The sequence below is a fragment of the Salvelinus alpinus genome, chromosome 27 (genome assembly GCF_045679555.1).
Source record: "Salvelinus alpinus chromosome 27, SLU_Salpinus.1, whole genome shotgun sequence".
Taxonomy (NCBI): domain Eukaryota; kingdom Metazoa; phylum Chordata; class Actinopteri; order Salmoniformes; family Salmonidae; genus Salvelinus; species Salvelinus alpinus.
In genome coordinates this window covers 22,929,242-22,943,993 of record NC_092112.1, presented here as the reverse complement: position 1 = coordinate 22,943,993, position 14,752 = coordinate 22,929,242, and the positions used below count along the sequence as shown (strand labels likewise).

Here is a 14,752-nt window from a genome sequence, read left to right as displayed (position 1 = left end):
GAATACAACGGGTGTAGACTTTACAGTGAAAAGTTTGCTTACGAGCCCTTCCCAACGATGCAGAGTTAAAAAATAGTAATACAAGAGGAATAAAATACACAAGAATGGAGCTATACACAGGGAGTACCAGTACCCTGTGCAGGGGTATGAGGTATTTGAGGTAGATAGACTACATGGTATACAAAAGTATGCCGTTTTACCGGTGTGCTCCGGTGGCAATAAATTAGTCAAACTAAAAGCTTACCTTGACTTGGAAGAGTTCCAGTGTTGGATAGTCATAGCCAGCTAGCTAACATAGCACCTCTCTGTTTGAGCCAGTTGTTTGAGTAGGCTGAAGTAACTAGCTGCATTTGCTAGCAAAGTAAGTGAAACTGAAAAAAAATTATGAAATATTAGTTAATATCTCCCTCTCTCTTGCTTCTCCTTAATTTTTGAAGAAAATTAATTTGTTAAAAACGGTTCAACTATTGTCTTTCTCTTTGAGTCAACTACTGCAGTGCTAGCTAGCTGTAGCTTTCAGTACTAGAGTCATTCTCTGGTCCTCTGTGTAGACAACATGTCAGTTCATGCTGCAAGAGCTCTGACAGGTTGGAGTACATCCTCCAGAAGTTGTCATAATTATTGTTTAAGTCTTTGGAAGGGGGTGAGAACCATGAACCTCCTAGGTTTTGTATTGAAGCCAATGTACCAAGAAGAGGATAGAAGCTAGCTCTCCTCTGGCTACACCTTGGTGCTACCCTATACAGTGCTGTTGAGGCTACTGTAGACCTTAATTGGAAAATAGTGGGTTTTAATCAATTATTTGGTTACATTAGTATATTTAGTATAGTTTTATCTAAAAAGGATAATTTTTAAATGTATCACAATTTTTTTTATAATGAAATTCACTGAGGAGGATGGTCCTCCCATTCATTCTCTGAGGAGCCCCCACTGTTCTATACATACACTACATGACCAAAAGACACCTGGTCGTCGAACATCTTATTCCAAAATCATGGGCATTAATGTTGGTCCCACCTTTGCTGCTATAACAGCCTCCAATCTTCTGGGAAGGCTTTCCACTAGATGTTGGAATGTTGCTGCGGGGACTTGCATCCGTTCAGCCACAAGAACATTAGTGAGGTCGGGCACTGATGTTGGGCGAATAGGCCTGGCTTGCAGTCAGGCCTAATCGTGTCCCAATTAATCCGAAAGGTGTCCCAATTAATCCGAAAGGTGTTCGATGGGGTTGAGGACAGAGCTCTGTGCAGGCCAGTCAAGTTCTTCCACACCAATCTCGACAAACCATTTCTGTATGGACCTCACATTGTGGACGTACACATTGTCATGCTAAAACAGGAAAGGGCCTTCCCCAAACTGTTGCCACAAAGTTGGAAGCACAGAATCATCTAGAAAGTCTTTGTATGCTGTAGCGTTAAGATTTCCCTTCACTGGAACTAAGGGGCCTAGCCGAACCATGAAAAACATCCCCAGACCATTATTCCTCCTCCACCAAACGTTACAGTTGGCACTATGCATTGAGGCAGGTAGCGTTCTCCTGGCATCCGCCAAACCCAGATTCGTCCGTCGGACTGCCAGATGGTGAAGCGCGATTCATCACTCCAGAGAATGCGTTTCCACTCCTCCAGAGTCCAATGGTGGCGAGCTTTACACCACTCCAGCTGATGCTTGGCATTGCGAATGGTGATCTTAGGCTTGTGTGCAGCTGCTCGGCCATGGAAACCCATTTCATGAAGCTCCCGACGAACAGTTATTGTGCTGACGTTGCTTCCAGAGGCAGTTTGGAACTTTTTACACGCTTTAGCACTCGGCGGTCCCATTCTGTGAACTTGTGTGGCCTACCACTTTTTGGCTGAGCCGTTGTTGAACCTAGACATTTCCACTTCACAATAACAGCACTTATAGTTGACAAACTGACTTGTTGGGAAGGGGGAATCCTATTGACGGTGGCACGTTGAAAGTCACTGAGCTCTTCAGTAAGGCCATGTGCTCGATTTTATACACCTGTCAGCAACCGGTGTGGCTGAAATATCCGAATCCACTCATTTGAAGAGGTGTCCACATACTTTTGTATATATACTATAGTGTAGCCATTACAAACATATATATATATAGTACCGGTCAAAAGTTTGGACAAACCCATTCATTCAAGGGTTTTTCTTTATTTTTACTATTTTATACATTGTAGAATAATATTGAAGACATCAAAACTATGAAATAACACATATGGAATCAGGTAGTAAGCAAAAAAGTGTTAAACAAATCAAAATATATTTTGTATTTGATATTCTTCAAAGTAGCCACCCATTTGCCTTGATGACAGCTTTGCAAACTCTTGGCATTCTCTCAACCAGCTTCACCTGGAATGCTTTTTCAACAATCTTGAAGGAGTTCCCACATATGCTGAGCACTTGGTTGGCTGCTTTTCCTTCACTCTCCGGTCCAACTCATCCCAAACCGTCTCCATTGGGTTGAGGTCAGGTGATTGTGGAGGCCAGGTCATCTGATGCAGCACTCCATCACTCTCCTTCTTGGTCAAATAGACCTTACACAGCCTGGAGGTGTGTTGGGTCATTGTCCTGTTGAAAAACAAATGATTGTCCCACTAAGCTCAAACCAGATGAGATGGCGCATCGCTGTAGAATGCTGTGGTAGCCATGCTGGTTAAGTGTGCCTTGAATTCTAAATAAATCACCAACTGTGTCACCAGCAAAGCACCCCCACACCATTACACTTCCTCCTCCATGCTTCACGGTGGGAACCACAAATGCAGAGATCATCCTTTCACCTACTCTGTGTCTCACGAAGGCACAGAGGTTGGAACCAAAAATCTCAAATTTGGACTCATCAAACCAAAGAACCGATTTCCACCGGTCTAATGTCTATTGCTTGTGTTTCTTGGCCCAAGCAAGTCTCTTCTTATTATTGGTGTCCTTTAGTAGTGGTTTCTTTGCAGCAATTTGACCATGAAGGTCTGATTCATGTAGTCTCCTCTGGACTGTTGATGTTGAGATGTGTCTGTTACTTGAACTTTCTGAGGCTGTTAACTCTAACGAACTTATCCTCTGCAGCAGTGGTGACTCTGGGTCTTCCTTTCCTGTGGCAGTCCTCATGAGAGCCAGTTTCATCATAGCCCTTGATGGTTTTTGCGACTGCACTTGAAGATACTTTTAAAGTTCTTGAAATGTTCCGCATTGACTGACCTTCATGTCTTAAAGTAATGATGGACTGTTGATTCTCTTTGCTTATTTGAGCTGTTCTTGCCATAATATTGAGTTGGTCTTTTACCAAATATTGCTATCTTCTGTATACCTTGTCACAACACAACTGATTGGCTCAAATGCATTAAGAAGGATAAAAATTCCACAAATGACCTTTTAACAAGGCAAACCTGTTAATTGAAATGCTTTCCAGGTAACTACCTCATGAAGCTGGTTGAGGGAATGCCAAGAGTGTGCAAAGCTGTCATCAAGGCAAAGGGTGGTTACTTTGAAGAAACTCAAATATAAAACATGTTTGGATTTGTTTAACACTTTTTTGGTTACTGCATGATTTGATGTCTTCATTATTATTCTACACTGTAGAAAATACATATATATATATATATATAAACTACAACAATAAAATGAAAGGTGTGACTGCCAGACTTCTATAGGACATGCTCTGCAATAGAACCATGGGCACTGTGACTATAAATAGTTTAAGAAGCAGTGATGGTGGGATGGAGAGGTGTTCCCAGGGGTGTGTTTCTCTGTGTCTCAGAGGAGCAGCTGTCTGGAGAAGCCTGAATAAATGAGTCATTCCAGTGGACCCTTCATAGTCACGCCCTCCTAGAGCAGGGGAGACCCGATCTAATTGGCCAAGCTGTGATGTGATGCACATTCTCTAAACTTCTCAATGCAGCACATACCACTTAACAATACACTTTTCTTTCAACTGCTAAGCCAATTCATTTGTAGCGTGGAATAAAATATCGAAGAGAAAAAGCTAATTTTGAGACTTTGTGATGGCGGTGTGTTACCATATGATATATTTGAAGCTTTGTGTGAATGTTTATTATGATGCGTAGATGGTATGGAAAGCTGTTCATATGACTGATTGTGTCATGAGATCATTTCATATGCTGTAATATTTAATTCTTAATAGAGCGAATAATAACAGAAAGAAAAGGGAGCAATTTCTTGCCTTTTTCTACTATAACTGATTCAACATGATGAAAGAGAACTAGACCCTGAGATTCTGTCATGGCATTCTGAGAATGTACTATTAGACCAGTGGAAAGTTCTCTGACTCATTTCTGCTTTCCTCATTGAAATTATGACTCAGGAGGGGAGCGCAAAAAAAACGTTTTAGACATCAGAGCATTCTTGCTGTGTGTGTGTGTGTGTGGGGGGGGGGGGGGGGTACACATGGTTGTGTGTGTGTGTGTGTGTATGTGTGTGTGTGTGTGTGGGGGGGGGGGGGGGTACACATGGTTGTGTGTGTGTGTGTGTGTGTATGTGTGTGTGTGTGTGTCTGCCTGCGTGTTAAAATGTGGAAGTGAAAGTGTGTGTGCGTATGTTTGTGCGTGTTTGTGTTTGTGTATCTGCTTATATGTAAATGTGTGTGTGACTCACCACACCTCCACCCCTCATTACTCCCTTTCTCTCCCCACCACACCTCACCTCACCTCCACCTCTCATTACTCCCTCTCTCTCCCCACCTCACCTCACCTCCACCTCTCATTACTCCCTCTCTCTCCCCACCTCACCTCCACCCCTCATTACTCCCTCTCTTTCCCCATCCCATCTCACCTCACCTCCACCCCTCATTACTCCCTCTCTCTCTCTCCCCACCTCACCTCCACCCCTCATTACTCCCTCTCTATCCCCATCTCATCTCACCTCACCTCCACCCCTCATTACTCCCTCTCTCTCCCCACCTCACCTCCATCCTTTATTACTCCCTCTCTCTCTCTCCCCTCCTCTCCTCTCCTCACCTCACCTCCACCCCTCATTACTCCCTCTTTCTCCCCATCTCACCTCACCTCCACCCCCCATTACTCCCCCTCTCCCCACCTTACCTCCGCAGCAATGGGAAAAAGTTATTATATTCTCTCAGGCAAGATGTGAAAGGAGTGGGATGAGCATTACTGAAGGAATCCTAATGGAATGCTACAGTACATTTCCCCCATGCATTTCTCCATTACACACTAGTCATCTAGGCTAACAGCACTCAGGTACTGTTCTGTTCTGAGTCTGCCTCCTTCAGCAGGACCAGGGGAGCTGGCTGGTTTACTTCAGCCAGCCATTCCCTCAGATGACCTTCACTCTGCAGAGAAAGCAGTGATAAATCCTGCCATGACTCACTGCTGGCTAACGCCTTGACAGGTGGAGTCTGGGCTTGGTTTTTTATGAGCTCTCCCAGTAAAAAGCAAGTATTTTGGTGTGGAGGAGTAAGGTCATGGAGAGGGAGAGACTATTCTGCTTCCCAAATGGCACTGTATTCATCGGCTCTGGTCAAAAGTATTGCACTAAATAGGGAATAGGCACATGTGGGACATAGCCACAGACTCACCCTTTGACATGATAACTCCTCTATTATGTTCCCTCTGATACCAGTCGTGTCCAGGCACGTCGTTCATCAACACTGCCTCATTGTCATGAGTAGTTCACAGTGTGCTTTTTCACAAACCTCAGTCATCTACAGCAGTGTTTCTTAACTCCAGTCCTCCAGTACCCCCAACAGTACACATTTTTGTTGTAGCCCCAGACAAACTCACCTGATTAAACTTGTCAACCTATCATCACGCCCTCAATGAGTTGAAGTTGTCAACCTATCATCACGTCCTCAATGAGTTGAATCAGAATTTGTGTGGAGTGTGTGGAGTTGGGTCGTCACTAGTTACCACAGCCACAAAGTCATAAACCCTGCCTATTTCTACAATTGATCTTCTTAAGATGTGATTTTAAACCTAACCATAACCTTAACCACACTGCTAACCTTATGCCTGTCACGTCTGCTCCCGCTCTTCCCTCCCTGGTGCTTGAGGGCGCCAGGCTACCCTGCATCACGTACTCCTGCCATCTATTACGCACACCTGCCTTCCCTCGTCACGCGCATCAGCGATATTGGACTCACTCATCATCTGTTTATTACCTCCCCTATATTTGTCAGTTTCCTTGCTCTGTTCCCCGCTGCATTAATTGTTTTTTGTCTGTATTATTAGTTTGCTGACGCTGTTCCTGTCTCGTTCGTTATTAAATGTTTGACTCCCCGTACCTGCTTCGTCTCTCCAGCGTCAATTCATGTGACAATGCCTAACCCTAATCTTAAATTAAGACCAAAAAGCCTATTTTTGTTTTCATGAATTTTTACAATATAGCAATTTTTGACTATGTGGCTGTGGAAACCCTGGAGTTGGGAACCCCTGATCTAAATCACTGTGTGTTACCGAAAAAGTACGTTTTGACAAACTCTTTCAAAGTCAGACTCAGTTTCGAGTTGCAGAGAGTTCATGCAGAGCGTTCATATACTCACTTTGGCACATGTTTACATTGAGAGACTAATACATACATGTAGAGTTTGCTTCTGTTGCTTTATCCTGGTCTCATTGAAGACCCTCACAGTACTGCACTGTATGCACAGACCTCACACTAAATGAGATTGATAGGCAAAGCCGGCCTGACTCACATGCGTATGCTGCAAGTCATGTAGCATGTTATTGAGCACATAGGCCTAAACTGCAGGACTGGCCAATGCCTGGCTGGGTATTTTGCCTTTCGAGGATATTGAAAATGTGTCTATGGGATGGATGGCTGTTCCATATGGATGGAACTGGGGAGAGCATAGAGGGATCAAAGAGAGGCATAGGTTTTGTGCCCTGAATGCACCCTATGCCCTTTATAGTGAACTAATTTTGACCCTGCTTAGGTCAAAAATAACACACTAGATAGGGAATAGGGTGCAATTTTAGACACAGCTATAGCCTCCCCTCAGTGAGTCAGAGGTCTTCCCTGTAGTTTTCTATGGCAAGCCGCCACAATCCTTGCTCTCACCTGGATATGGGCATTCCTTCATCTGCTCTGCTCTGCTCTGCTCTCTCCCTCTCTCTCTCTCTCCCTATCCCTCCCTCCCTCTCACTCTCACTCTCTCTCCCTCTCCTCCAGCCCTCCCAGGACAGGCTAAAGCTGCCTGCTGGGGTTTCCACCAGACACAGGCTGGAATGTGACCCATTCATCAAATAGAGAGCAAATAAATCACATAGCTACTATCGCTTCATCACAGAGAGCAGGCCCTTATCGGGGTGTGGCGTGTTGAGTTTAGATAGACTGCAGAGTCCAGATCCAAGGCAAATCAGATCTGATGGTTCTATTGTCTGGGAGTGTGCCAGGCAGGCTCAAGAGGACAGTGGTAGAGAGTTAGTGTGTTTGTTGGGAGGGAAACGTCTGCTGCTGTGGTACAGATCCAGTTTCAGCACTACTGCATATTTGTTTGTGTTTTTACTACTACTTGTCGTTCCTGGTTGTGCGTGTGTACGGTAGCTTCCTCCCCTGTGATAATTACGCTGTGAGACAGTTTCTTATTGGATTAGACTGACTCCTTAGCAGGCGGGCAGGCTACAGCTCTAAAGGGCATTTTTTGTCCATGGTGGGCTGGTCCGTGTTTCTTTCTACTCATATTAAAGAGATTATTTGGTACTTTTGTATACTTTTTAGCCAGTAGTTCTGAAAATAGCACTCACGAGCCAAAAGTGTTCCCTGAAAATAGCTTACTACATCACATTTGCATTACGTAATTTGCTCTCTCTCTCTCTTTCTCTCTTAAAAAATCATTTTTAGTCGCCAAAATAGCAGAGCATCTCTTTAAGAACCGTAATAGGGAGGCTAGAGGCTGAGACTGAGGCCAGTCGGTCAGTCCCAGAGGCCTAGTTTCATGGTGTGAGAAGATTGGATTAGAACAGTTTGTTTCTATTAAAAGCCTATGGAAGAGGGAGCGAGCGATGTCTGACTGTGTGTGGTCATTTTGATCAAGCACTTCAATACAGAGACAGCAGATTAGCAGCAGGCTGTGTACTGTACTGTATGTGTAGGAATCCTATCCCTAGTCTCCACACACCACAGGAGGTTGGTGGCACCTTGATTGGGGAGGACGGGCTCGTGTTAATGGCTGGAGCGGAATCAGTGGAATGGTATCAACTACATCAAACACGTCGTTTCCCTGTGTTTGATTCCATTCCATTCGCCTCCACTGCCACACATTGATGATTCATCATACCAATGGTAGTTGTCCCAGAAATGTTTTAATGTTAGATAATGTGTCTGCCGCCTGGTATCTAAATAACCTGAACATTTGGTACAGAACACAGATTTCACATTCTCTACCATTTTAAACCTGGGGTATTTTAAGTATTGAGAGATCAGACAAAAAAACCCTGGTGGGTACACTTTGGCATTACTCTTTTTTTATTCATGTTTTTTCATCTGTGAAGTCTCGTCCATTATAAATCCATTGACAGATTAGACTGCTAAAAATAAGGGGGGACTTAGTGTGCAGCCTAAACCATAAACAAACAAACTGTAGTTTCTCCTCTGCCCTGTCTGCCTGCGTTTTAGGGAGTAATTTGTGGTTCGCCAGAGGTTGACCACAGTCAGAAAGTGGCGGCGCACCGCGGGACGAAAAAAGGACCGTTTATGTGTGAGTTAGAACAGTGGCCTTCTCGCAGGCAGACGGGCTGAGGCCAGGCAGGCATGTCCAGTCTGTGCGTGGTTGCTCTGGCTAGCCCACAGACTAGAGCTAAAACGCTTAGGATCATGCTCAGTCAGACACAGCGCATCAATCATTACCGTCCAAGAGCTGTGCTCCCAGGTCGTCACTGGAAAAGCAAATGTCCCTCCTGTCCGCAGACCTCCTCCTGGTCCAACGTGTCATTTCAGCCAGCCTCTGGCCCTCATCTGCAAATAGCAACAGCCTGCGTGCACTTTTTCTCCCCGAGATCCCGGTATCCAGAAGGAACACTGCATGGCCTGCTACATCAGTCAATGTTGTATTTTCTCTGCTCTTGACTTCAAACGTGAGTTGAAAAGGAGAGAGTGATGTTTGGGAAACACGCAGTCAGGTGTCAGGGCCAGAGTAAGACTCAGGCCAGCAAGACATCTACATATGTGAGGAGGGACTTCACTTTGAGGCCCAGTCTATTGTCGTATCTTTTTAATTGAAGGATCCAAAGGGATGGATGGCCATGGAAGGCTGCCCTATAAAACACCTCTCTGGCCCTCTATGACTTTCATTCTGACTGACTGACTGCTGGGGGAAATGCTTATTTTCAAGCTGTGATATACCTTAGCACAGTAGGTTTTTCTTTACACCCACTGTCTATCGCCTTGGTTTCATCACACATGAAATAAATCATTTGAATGTGAGTTACATTAATTCCCCTACACTTGTCCTCCTCATTCACCTCTTTGTATTGACCTACAACAGGAAATGTGTGGCCAGAAAAAGCACATATAAAAAATAGAAGTTGGATAGCTTTAGTTGCATGAGGTTGTCTTTATACCTCAGATTAAAATAAACATAGAAAATACTCCAGGCCATGATTCTGCAGCTTTTTCTGTATGATTCTGCAGCTTTTTGGCATGAAAATCAGACAGAGCTCCTGTTCTTTAACAATGGAAGTAGTTGAAAGTGGCGGTGTGTCTGTGAAGTTATAATTACACTAGGCCTGAATGGGACTTCTCTCTCATCTGTTCTATTGAGTCATTGAAAATGCCAGACTGTAATAAAATACTTTCACACTGCCATGGAATGAATAACTAGCCATATCTGGTGGAGCTCTATTAATCTGTACAGTATCTCTACAACACACTATGCTCTGAAATGTATAGAAACCATTATTCATTTGCGTTTATTTCGATATTTGTGGGCTGGATAAACCTCTTGAGATGGGACATCTTGTTCTCGAGGGCGTCTTGAGAAGAATAGTTACATCACAAACAGAATCAATATGAAAAAGGAAAAACAACAGCCTGTAGATACGGACCCTTTTGATAGAAACTCTATTGTACTCATTTCAACCAACCATTTTCAACCAGCCTCTTCTGCAATAGATATAGTTCTATAATGGTACAATCTATAATGGTTGACCCTCACAAGACCTTGGCTGCACTCACCTCTCTTTCCTCCCCTCCCCCCTCCTTGGTCTTGTCTGGAGGACTTGTTAAGATTCAGTGTTTTAATCAAGCAGAAATCAATAGCTCCAGAGATATATATTGATCTCTCAGGCCCAAGAGTGTAAGATTGGCCAGTGGCCCTGTAAACATTTGGCCAGTGGCCCTGTAAACAGGTGATCATGTAAACAGTACCTTGGTGGTATTATACATTTTGTATTGTAGATATGTAGTGATGTAATAATGTTATATGATGTACTGTTTTGTCTTTTGTTTTATATTGTAATGTAAGTGCCTTTAATGTGTTTGGACTCCAGGAAGAGTAGCTGCTGCCTTGGGGATCCCTAATAAATACAAATACAAATAATTGAAGAAGGTATGAAGGGTAACATATGTATGTCTGGATTAAGGTGAAGTTCAGATTTGAGCACCATTGATACTAGATAGCATTTGTCACATAGCATTAATATCTGTCCATAATAAGTAACAACATGTGGTGGAGGAGACAAAACCACCTACCAAAACAATACTTCAACCAGTACTCATCTCAAAGAGCAATGGTGAGTATTGCTCACATACATAACATTTGCATTTCTCACATACATAACATTTGCATTGCTCACGTACATAACATTTGCATTTCTCACATACATAACATTTCCACCTCTGGCAGTGATTGAAATGGCATTATTGTAATCACGCTGATCATCACCACAGGTACAGTCAGTGTTTCCTCCCTCAGAATATTTCCAGCGTGTCTCAAGTCTCTCACGTACAACAAGAGTGCATATGCTAATCAGTGGATTTCTCTTCTCAGTTTGAGTCACCTACAGAGTTGTCTTAACCCACACTAACCACAGTATGTGTCACATCTGTGCTTACTTCAACCATAACCTTTCAGTTCGTGCCCTCTCAATGTATTTCAGACACACATGGGTTGTCTTACGTACACCTCCTATCTCCTTCTCTGACTGATCACGTCTGGGTTTGCTCCAACTTGACTGTTCTGTGTCAGCCCCTCATTGACCGTATCATGACTGTCTAAGGCAGTGGTTCCCAACCTTTTTCGGTTGCTGTACCACCAGCTGAATGTTGCTCTGCCCAGAGTACCCCTGAAGTACCCCCTCATGTGCATTTTACCAGTAGACCTATGGTCTCATGAGTCTTCTCAAGTACCCCCAGAGGTCCAAGTACCCCTGATTGGGAGCCACTGGTCTAAGGTATGGGGATTCCATAGGAAGTGGTGTTACTAGTCGAGTCACCACTGTAGGAGGCAAAATCACGCAGATGTTGCATATGAAATAATACATCACTTGACTTGTGTGTACGATGAGTGGAGAGTGGTATAATTTATTATTAGAGGATTTGTTCATGATCTGTATGGCATTAATTTCACAACATTTAATCTAACCTACTATTCTGCTTGTCTTAGTGTGCACATGCAGACTCATTATCCCCAGTCACATACATTCACATGTGTTGCAGCCTCACCTCAGCTCCCAGATTAGCTCTCTTACACTCCTGTCAGTGTTTCTGCCAGCAGGTCATCTGACCTGGTATGGGCACTGGCAGACAGTCACTCTGTGTCTGTGTAATGTGAGCAAGGTCCCCTCAGCTTGGCCAGGACCAGGGTCACTGGTGTGTTGTGTTGGTATGTGTGAACATACTGCAACCCCCTCACCATAGCCAGCCACAGTACACGTCATGAACTGACAGCAGCGGGTGTGCAGGCAGGCAGTGTATCCCTAGACAACCTTAGTGACACACTGCATGACATCCATTTATGTGACCTGTCCAATTACCTTATAGCATAGTAAAGGGAGTGAGGCTATGTGTGAGAAAGTTCTATGGAAACTCTAGACAGATTATCCAGTCCAGTCTGCTGTAGTTGTCTATGGTGGATCTGTCATTCTTTACCATTCAATTGGCATTAGTATATTAGTATAACCATGTTTCCTTTATTCATCTTCTTGTCAATTTGATTTTAAGGAACACATTTTGCAGCTGTTGAGTTTAAAGAGGAAATACTGCAGGGTGAATAGCTGACCCTCCCATTCACATTTCAAAACTGAAACTGTGGTTGAAAAGCAATAACTAAAGTCTTCATTAATGAATGTATTAATAAAAAAATGATGAATGAGTGATATCCTTCACATTTTGGAGAAAGGACAATTCGTACAGTATGGCTCTCTTACTTCCTAGTGTATAATCTTGCTTCTTGTAAGAACTGGGGTTAATGGGGCATAACATGACAACTGTAAATAACCATAGAAACAGGAAGTATTGTCATGTGACATTTTTTTCACCATGGTGGAGCTTTTGTCTGTGTCTCAAATGTTACCCTATTCCCAATGTAATGTATACCATAGGGCTCTGGTCAAAAGTAGTGCACTACATGGGGAATAGGGTGCCATTTGAGATGCAATCTTTGTCTGGAGCTCTGATTTCTCAGAGAAACTTATTATTTATTTATGCTCAACGTAGATGAATTACAATCAGTCATCACCCTGAATGAAGCCTTTCATCTCTGCCTTATGGTTTAGCTTGGTAGCGTCTCTCTCTGATCTCTGCTGGGGATCTTGAACATGTCTGTGCTTTATAGTTCACACATCCATGCACACGCTACAACTGAGAGAGAGCACTTGTATCTATTCTTACAACGCTAGATAGCTAGATATCACACCTTCAAGGGTGCTGTGGTGTGTGTGAAAAGCTGCTTTTTCACTTCTATATCAACGGATGAATGCCCTCCAATGCACTCACACATACATGTTCACACCACACACACTGAACAACACCCTCAGCCTTTGAAGGCTTCCCGTGGGTGGTTCTCGGTGTCACCTCCTTCCTGTGAGAAGAGTTTCCATTCGCAGGTTGTTGTTGTTTGTTTTTTTCCATTAGTAGGTGAAGTTTTATTTAATTGCCAAATATCTCATCAACATTTTCATATTATTATTATTTTTGTCTCTGGTGGATTTTTTTGGTGTTGTTTTGTATAAATCCCTCCATCTGGCTCCTCTCCAACACTTCCCATAACCCCCTAGTACCCCCCCACCCCCCATCCTCCATCCTCCAGCCAGACAGACCCTTCCATTGGGTCCCGTTCATTAATAATTCAGGGAATAATCCCACTTCGGAAACACTCTTCCCAGCAGCCCCATGGTCTGCCAATCACCAGGCTTAATTAGCACATGCGCCCAGCCGCCCATTCACCAATCACCACACAGCTCTGGCTCTAGTGGCAACGCTCAAATTCCTTGTGGTAACCAGATTCATCTGAAATACCCCCAACTACTGTATCTCCCTTTTGGCAGTTTGTTTCAGACCAAGATGATGTGATGGTGTGGGTGTTTTGCTTGTTTCAGGCAATGTGATGTGATGGTGAGGGTGTTTTGCTTGTTTCAGGTCAAGCTGATGGGATGGTATGGGTGTTTTGCTTGTTTCAGGCCAAGCTGGTGTGATGGTGAGGGTGTTTTGCTTGTTTCAGACCAAGCTGATGTGATGGTGAGGGTGTTTTGCTTGTTTCAGGCAATGTGATGTGATAGTGAAGGTGTTTTGCTTGTTTCAGGCCAAGCTGATGTGATGGTGAGGGTGTTTTGCTTGTTTCAGACCAAGCTGGTGTGATAGTGAGGGTGTTTTGCTTGTTTCAGACCAAGCTGATGTGATGGTGAGGGTGTTTTGCTTGTTTCAGACCAAGCTGATGTGATGGTGTGGGTGTTTTGCTTGTTTCAGGCAATGTGATGTGATGGTGAGGGTGTTTTGCTTGTTTCAGGTCAAGCTGATGGGATGGTGTGGGTGTTTTGCTTGTTTCAGGCCAAGCTGGTGTGATGGTGAGGGTGTTTTGCTTGTTTCAGGCCAAGCTGGTGTGATGGTGAGGGTGTTTTGCTTGTTTCAGACCAAGCTGGTGTGATGGTGAGGGTGTTTTGCTTGTTTCAGACCAAACTGGTGTGATGGTGAGGGTGTTTTGCTTGCTTCAGACCAAGCTGGTGTGATGGTGAGGGTGTTTTGCTTGTTTCAGACCAAGCTGATGTGATGGTGTGGGTGTTTTGCATGTTTCAGGCCAAGCTGATGTGATGGTGAGGGTGTTTTGCTTGTTTCAGGTAATGTGATGTGATGGTGTGGGTGTTTTGCTTGTTTCAGGTAATGTGATGTGATGGTGTGGGTGTTTTGCTTGTTTCAGGTAATGTGATGTGATGGTGAGGGTGTTTTGCTTGTTTCAGGTAATGTGATGTGATGGTGTGGGTGTTTTGCATGTTTCAGGCCAAGATGATGTGATGGTGTGGGTGTTTTGCTTGTTTCAGGTAATGTGATGTGATGGTGTGGGTGTTTTGCTTGTTTCAGGCAATGTGATGTGTGGGTGTTTTGCTTGTTTCAGGCTGATGTGATGTGATGGTGAGGGTGTTTTGCTTGTTTCAGGCAATGTGATGTGATGGTGAGGGTGTTTTGCTTGTTTCAGGTAATGTGATGTGATGGTATGGGTGTTTTGCATGTTTCAGGCCAAGCTGATGTGATGGTGTCGGTGTTTTGCTTGTTTCAGGTAATGTGATGTGATGGTATGGGTGTTTTGCATGTTTCAGGCCAAGCTGATGTGATGGTGAGGGTGT

At 43.9% G+C, this 14,752-nt stretch overlaps 1 protein-coding gene across 1 annotated transcript in view; it reads left to right on the top strand.

Annotated features, from left to right (window-relative positions):
• Positions 1–14,752, top strand: part of LOC139556189 (transcription regulator protein BACH2-like) — a 107,930-nt gene that overhangs the window by 46,613 nt on the left and 46,565 nt on the right. The window lies entirely within an intron of this gene.